The following is an 8,340-nucleotide window of genomic DNA, read 5'->3' on the forward strand; positions in this document are numbered from 1 at the left end:
ATTAAAGAAAGGTCAACGGAATGAAAGTATGCCAAAATAATGTATGTGGCTGTTATTGACAGTGGCTCCCGATAGTGGCTAATATTTAACATGATACAAATTGTCAAATAAAACTGGGAAAAGCCCCACAGTGGAGGTGTCATAATACCCATAAAACCTAGCGGTCAAACAGGGAAATGGTTCCAACCATTTTCCACCATTCATTTTTCCCATAGGGGATTTTAGAAACACTTAAAATAATACATTTGTAGTTCTTTATGATAGCCACATTAGCAGTTAATTAGCATTTAATTTTGGGGGGTAAATACAGGCGAATATTTTTTATAAAAGTCACCTTGTCCTAGAGAGAATTACACGGTTACCATGCCAGGGTAAGCCAACAAAAACACAGGCCTTTTTTAATTGTTTTTAAAATCCCCTGTGGGGAATATGAATGGTGGAAAACGATTGGAACCATTTCCCTGTTCGACCGCTAGTTCTTATGGGTATTATGACTCCTACTGTGTACTCTATTTGGGATATTATGGGCGGTAGACTTGTGGGCATTCCTACCTTTTCCATGACTTCCACTCTTTTTTTGTAGTTTCTGTAGTGTAGTGGTTATCACGTTCGCCTCACACGCGAAAGGTCCCCGGTTCAAAACCGGCGGAAATAAATTTTAACAAAACAGATAGTGATGACCGAAACAGGGTCATAACTGAAAAAAACGAAACAAATAAATAGGCCTGCAGAATACTGAATAGACCAATCTTAGACCAGAGGCAGATAGTGATAACTGAAAAAAACGAAACAAATACATAGGCCTACAGAATACATGAAAAGACCAGTCTTAGACATGTCTTTCAATAACCAGAGGCAATGCAATGTTATAAAACAGGTTGTTTGGATCCTGGATGCTAATTGGTTAATAGCAGGGAGTTGAAGGACCACCATCCCAGCATTCTGCGGGTAGTGCCTGTTAGCGGTTCCATTAGATTTATAATGCGCATCCACTGTCCCACGGCCCAGCCAGTCAATTTATAAATTTCATCTCCCCTGGAAAAATGTGTCTAGACCAATGGTATTCAAACCTTTTCAGCAGGACCATATTTTCCTACAGAATTTCTGGGGTCCCCATTTTTTGCAATCTTTCTTGTGATCCCACCCCAAATACACTTTAAATCGGTACGTTACATTTTTTTTACATCAACAAATAACCTTCAATTACCCATCAAATACTTTTTTTCTAATTAACTTTCTCAAAACGTTCTATATTGTCTCATACAATAATCTGTACTCATAATTTTTTGTTCCTAAATAATGAATATATATCCCCACTGCAGTCCCCCCGACCCGACTTTAATATCACTGGTCTAGACAATATTTCCCAATGCCCCCTAGGCTAGCATATGGTTTGAAACAGTTGAGGTTTGTCAATTCAATAGGCTACATGTCCCAAATTATTGCAATACTTTAGTTTAAAATGATCACTAATGCTAGCAACCCTCAGGAACAATTCACAAGGATGTGACAGATTAAAGAAAGGTCAACGGAATGAAAGTATGCCAAAATAAATGTATGTGGCTGTTACTGACAGTGGCTCCCGATAGTGGCTAATATTTAACATGATACAAATTGTCAAATAAAACTGGGAAAAGCCCCACAGTGGAGGTGTCATAATACCAATAAAACCTAGCGGTCAAACAGGGAAATGGTTCCAATCATTTTTCCACTATTCATTTTTCCCATAGGGGATTTTAGAAACACTTAAAATAATACATTGTAGTTCTTTATGATAGCCACATTAGCAGTTAATTAGCATTTAATTTTGGGGGGGTAAATACAGGCGAATATTTTTTATAAAAGTCACCTTGTCCTAGAGAGAATTGCACGGTTACCATGCCAGGGTAAGCCAACAAGAAACAAATACCTTTTTTAATTGTTTTTAAAATCCCCTGTGGGGAATATGAATGGTGGAAAAACGATTGGAACCATTTCCCTGTTCGACAGCTAGTTCTTATGGGTATTATGACTCCTACTGTGGTACTCTATTTGGGATATTATGGGGCGGTAGACTTGTGGGCATTCCTAACCTTTTCCATTGACTTCCACTCTTTTTCTTGTAGTTTCTGTTAGTGTAAGTGGTTATCACGTTCGCCTCACCGCGAAAGGTCCCCGGTTCGAAACCGGGTGGAAACAAATTTTAACAAAACGAGATAGTGATGACCGAAACAGAGGTCATAACTGAAAAAAAACGAAACAAATAAATAGGCCTGCAGAATACATGAATAGACCAATCTAGACCAGAGGCAGATAGTGATAACCTGAAAAAAACGAAACAATACATAGGCCTACAGAATACATGAAAAGACCAGTCTTAGACATGTCCATTTCAATAACCAGAGGCAATGCAATGTTATAAAACAGGTTGTTTGGATCCTGGATGCTAATTGGTTAATAGCAGGGAGTTTAAGATAAGGACCACCATCCACATTCTGCGGGTAGTGGCCTTTTAGCGGTTCCATTAGATTTATAAATGCCATCCACTGTCCCACGGCCCAGGCCAGTCAATTTATAAATTTCATATCCCCCTGGAAAATGTGTCTCGACCAATGGTATTCAAACCTTTTCAGCAGGGACACCATGTTTTCCTACAGAATTTCGGGGTCCCCATTTTTTGCAATCATTTCTTGTGATCCCACCCAAATACAACTTTAAAATCGGTACGTTACATTTTTTTTTACATCAACAAATAACCTTCAATTACCCAATCAAATACTTTTTTTCTAATTAACTTTCTCCAAAACGTTTCTTATATTGTCTCATACAATAATCTGTACTCATAATTTTTTGTTCCTAAATAATGAATATATATATCCCCACTGCAGTCCCCCCGACCCCGACTTTAAATATCACTGGTCTAGACAATATTTCCCAATGCCCCTAGGCTAGGCATATGGTTTGAAACAGTTGAGGTTTGTCAATTCAAATAGGCTACATGTCCAAATTATTGCAATACTTTAGTTTAAATGATTCACTAATGCTAGCAACCCTCAGGAACAATTCACAGGATGTGACAGATTAAAGAAAGGTCAACGTGAATGAAAGTATGCCAAAATAAATGTATGTGGCTGTTACTGACAGTGGCTCCCGATAGTGGCTAATATTTAACATGATACAAATTGTCAAATAAAACTGGGAAAAGCCCCACAGTGGAGGTGTCATAATACCAATAAAACCTAGCGGTCAAACAGGGAAATGGTTCCAATCATTTTTCCACTATTCATTTTTCCCATAGGGGATTTTAGAAACACTTAAAATAATACATTTGTAGTTCTTTATGATAGCCACATTAGCAGTTAATTAGCATTTAATTTTGGGGGGGTAAATACAGGCGAATATTTTTTATAAAAGTCACCTTGTCCTAGAGAGAATTGCACGGTTACCATGCCAGGGTAAGCCAACAAGAAACAAATACCTTTTTTAATTGTTTTTAAAATCCCCTGTGGGGGAATATGAATGGTGGAAAAACGATTGGAACCATTTCCTGTTCGACAGCTAGTTCTTATGGGTATTATGACTCCTAGCTGTGGTACTCTATTTGGGATATTATGGCGGTCTAGACCTTGTGGGCATTCCTAACATTTTCCATGACTTCAACTTTTTTTCTTGTATTTCCGTAGTGTAGTGGTTATCACGTTCGCCTCACACACGAAAGTTCCCCGGTTTCGAAATCCGGGCGGAAACAAATTTACAAAACAGATAGTGATGACAGAAACAGGGTCATAAACTGAAAAAAACGAAACAAATACATAGGCCTGCAGAATACATGAATAGACCAGTCTTAGACATGTCTTTCAATAACCAGAGGCAGATGGTGATAACTGAAAAAAAACGAAACAAATACATAGGCCTACAGAATACATGAATAGACCAGTCTTAGACATGTCTTTCAATAACCAGAGGCAATGCAATGTTATAAAACAGGTTGTTTGGATCCTGGATGCAATTGGTTAATAGCAGGGAGGTGAAGCACCACCATCCCAGCATTCTGCGGGTAGTGCCTGTTAGCGGTTCCATTAGATTTATAAAATGCGCATCCACTGTCCCCACGGCCCAGCCAGTCAATTTATAAACTTCATCTCCCCTGGAAAAATGTGTCTAGACCAATGGTATTCAAACCTTTTCAGCAGGGACACCATTTTTCCTACAGAATTTCTGGGGTCCCCATTTTTTTGCAATCATTTCTTGTGATCCCACCACCAAATACAACTTTAAAATCGTACGTGTACATTTTTTTTACAACAACAAATAACTTCAATTACCCAATCAAATACTTTTGTTTCTAATTAACTTTCTCAAAACGTTTCTATATGTCTCATACAATAATCTGTACTCATAATTTTTTGTTCCTAAATAATGAATATATATATCCCCACTGCAGTCCCCCCGACCCCAACTTTAAAAATCACTGGTCTAGACAATATTTCCCAATGCCCCTAGGCTAGCATATGGTTTGAAACAGTTGAGGTTTGTCTAAACCTTGCTGTCTGCCTCTCAGACCTGTGGATCAATGTTGCCGTTTTTTTGGTGACCTCCACCGTGCGATGTGTATGATTGTGACCAGAATGACAGCTTCTCTGAGCCAGGCAAATTAATTTATCAGGGTCATTATAATGGATATATCCAAAGAAATGGCAATATAATCCAGGTAAAACAAACAAAAGTGCAGACAGTTTTCTGTCATTTCAGCTGCTTGATGTGATTGTGTGATAGATTTAGTTGGCTGGCTAGCAAAGGAAAAGTAGCTAGCCTGCATAGCTACAGTGCATTCGGAAAGTATTCAGACCCCTTACTTTTTTTCCACATTTTGTTACGTTACAGGCCTTATTCTGAAAATGGATTAAGTCAAATAAAATCTATCTACACACAATACCCCCATAATGACAAAGCGATAACATATCATTTTTAATTCATAAAAAAAGATTAAAAAAATACCTTATTTACATACGTTTTCAGACCCTTTGCTATGAGGCTGGAAATTGAGCTCAGGTCCATCCTGTTTCCATTGATCATCCTTGAGATGTTTCTACAACTTGATTGAGTCCACCTGTGGTAAATTCAATGGATTGGTCATGATTTGAAAAGGCACACACCTGTCTGTCTATATAAGGTTCCACAGTTGACAGTGCATGTCAGAGCATAAACTAAGCCATGAGGTGGAAGGAATTGTCCCTAGAGCTCCGAGACAGGATTGTGTCGAGGCACAGACGTGGGGAAGGGTACCGATACATTTCTGCAGCATTGAAGGTACCCAAGAACACAGTGGCTTCCATCATTCTTAAAAGGAAGAAGTTTGGAAGCCACCAAGACTCTTCCAAGAGCCGGCTGCTCAGCCAAACCATCCCTACGGTGAATCAGCCCTTATTCAGGAGTTATTCACACGATAATTCCCGGGATCTGAAGCCTTATTGCTTAGTTAATGGACTAAGTCATTTCTGACTTCGTTAGGTTCTGAGAGCGATAAATGCCCCACCCACCCACCCACCCAGCCAGCCAGCCAAAGTCACACCCTTAGTATCCTACTCATGCAGTTTCCGTAGTGTAGCGGTAATCACATTTGCCTAACACGCAAAAGGTCCCTGGTTCGAGACTGGGCGGAAACACTTTACTTTAGCTTAATATGATTCACTCATGCTAGCAACCCTCAGGAACAATTCACAAGGATGTGACAGATTAAAGAAAGGTCAACGGAATGAAAGTATGCCAAAATAAATGTATGTGGCTGTTATTGACAGTGGCTCCCGATAGTGGCTAATATTTAACATGATACAAATTGTCAAATAAAACTGGGAAAAGCCCCACAGTGGAGGTGTCATAATACCCATAAAACCTAGCGGTCAAACAGGGAAATGGTTCCAACCATTTTCCACCATTCATTTTTCCCATAGGGGATTTTAGAAACACTTAAAATAATACATTTGTAGTTCTTTATGATAGCCACATTAGCAGTTAATTAGCATTTAATTTTGGGGGGGTAAATACAGGCGAATATTTTTATAAAAGTCACCTTGTCCTAGAGAGAATTACACGGTTACCATGCCAGGGTAAGCCACAAGAAACACAGGCCTTTTTTAATTGTTTTTAAAATCCCCTGTGGGGAATATGAATGGTGGAAAAACGATTGGAACCATTTCCCTGTTCGACCGCTAGTTCTTATGGGTATTATGACTCCTACTGTGGTACTCTATTTGGGATATTATGGGCGGTAGACTTGTGGGCATTCCTAACCTTTTCCATGACTTCCACTCTTTTTTTTGTAGTTTCTGTAGTGTAGTGGTTATCACGTTCGCCTCACACGCGAAAGGTCCCCGGTTCGAAACCGGGTGGAAACAAATTTTAACAAAACAGATAGTGATGACCGAAACAGGGTCATAACTGAAAAAAACGAAACAAATAAATAGGCCTGCAGAATACATGAATAGACCAATCTTAGACCAGAGGCAGATAGTGATAACTGAAAAAAACGAAACAAATACATAGGCCTACAGAATACATGAAAAGACCAGTCTTAGACATGTCTTTCAATAACCAGAGGCAATGCAATGTTATAAAACAGGTTGTTTGGATCCTGGATGCTAATTGGTTAATAGCAGGGAGTTGAAGGACCACCATCCCAGCATTCTGCGGGTAGTGCCTGTTAGCGGTTCCATTAGATTTATAAATGCGCATCCACTGTCCCACGGCCCAGCCAGTCAATTTATAAACTTCATCTCCCCTGGAAAAATGTGTCTAGACCAATGGTATTCAAACCTTTTCAGCAGGGACACCATGTTTTCCTACAGAATTTCTGGGGTCCCCATTTTTTTGCAATCATTTCTTGTGATCCCACCCCAAATACAACTTTAAAATCGGTACGTTACATTTATTTTTTACATCAACAAATAACCTTCAATTACCCAATCAAATACTTTTTTTCTAATTAACTTTCTCAAAAACGTTTCTATATTGTCTCATACAATAATCTGTACTCATAATTTTTTGTTCCTAAATAATGAATATATATATCCCCACTGCAGTCCCCCCGACCCCAACTTTAAAAATCACTGGTCTAGACAATATTTCCCAATGCCCCTAGGCTAGCATATGGTTTGAAACAGCTGAGGTTTGTCTAAACCTTGCTGTCTGCCTCTCTGACCTGTGGATCAATGTTGCCGTTTTTTTGGTGACCTCCACCGTGCGATGTGTATGAATGTGACCAGAATGACAGCTTCTCTGAGCCAGGCAAATTAATTTATCAGGGTCATTATAATGGATATATCCAAAGAAATGGCAATATAATCCAAGGTAAAACAAACAAAAGTGCAGACAGTTTTCTGTCATTTCAGCTGCTTGATGTGATTGTGTGATAGATTTAGTTGGCTGGCTAGCAAAGGAAAAGTAGCTAGCCTGCATAGCTACAGTGCATTCGGAAAGTATTCAGACCCCTTACTTTTTTCCACATTTTGTTACGTTACAGCCTTATTCTGAAAATGGATTAAGTCAAATAAAATCTATCTACACACAATACCCCATAATGACAAAGCGATAACATATCATTTTTAATTCATAAAAAAAAGATTTAAAAAATACCTTATTTACATACGTTTTCAGACCCTTTGCTATGAGGCTGGAAATTGAGCTCAGGTCAATCCTGTTTCCATTGATCATCCTTGAGATGTTTCTACAACTTGATTGGAGTCCACCTGTGGTAAATTCAATGGATTGGTCATGATTTGAAAAGGCACACACCTGTCTGTCTATATAAGGTTACACAGTTGACAGTGCATAAACTAAGCCATGAGGTGGAAGGAATTGTCCCTAGAGCTCCGAGACAGGATTGTGTCGAGGCACAGACGTGGGGAAGGGTACCGATACATTTCTGCAGCATTGAAGGTACCCAAGAACACAGTGGCTTCCATCATTCTTAAAAGGAAGAAGTTTGGAACCACCAAGACTCTTCCAAGAGCCGGCTGCTCAGCCAAACCATCCCTACGGTGAATCAGCCCTTATTCAGGAGTTATTCACACGATAATTCCCGGGATCTCAAGCCTTATTGCTTAGTTAATGGACTAAGTCATTTCTGACTTCATTAGGTTCTGAGAGCGATAAATGCCCCACCCACCCAGCCACCCACCCAGCCAAAGTCACACCCTTAGTATTCTACTCATGCAGTTTTTGTAGTGTAGCGGTTATCACGTTCTCCTAACACGCGAAAGGAGACCGGGCGGAAACACATTTTAACAAATTAGACAGTAAGCCTATTCACTTAGGGCTCGATCCCAATTTAGGAATTCATGCTTTTCCTACGCACTTCTCAGT

The 8,340-nt window shown here is 39.3% G+C and overlaps 1 non-coding gene across 1 annotated transcript; it reads left to right on the top strand.

The window, feature by feature from the left end:
* The first annotated feature begins 6,301 nt into the window (after positions 1-6,301).
* Positions 6,302-6,374, top strand: trnav-cac (transfer RNA valine (anticodon CAC)). The gene has a single exon. It is a non-coding gene; the product is annotated as a tRNA-Val (tRNA).
* The last annotated feature ends 1,966 nt before the right edge of the window (positions 6,375-8,340 follow it).

The sequence above is a fragment of the Salmo trutta genome, unplaced genomic scaffold (genome assembly GCF_901001165.1).
Source record: "Salmo trutta unplaced genomic scaffold, fSalTru1.1, whole genome shotgun sequence".
Taxonomy (NCBI): Eukaryota; Metazoa; Chordata; class Actinopteri; order Salmoniformes; family Salmonidae; genus Salmo; species Salmo trutta.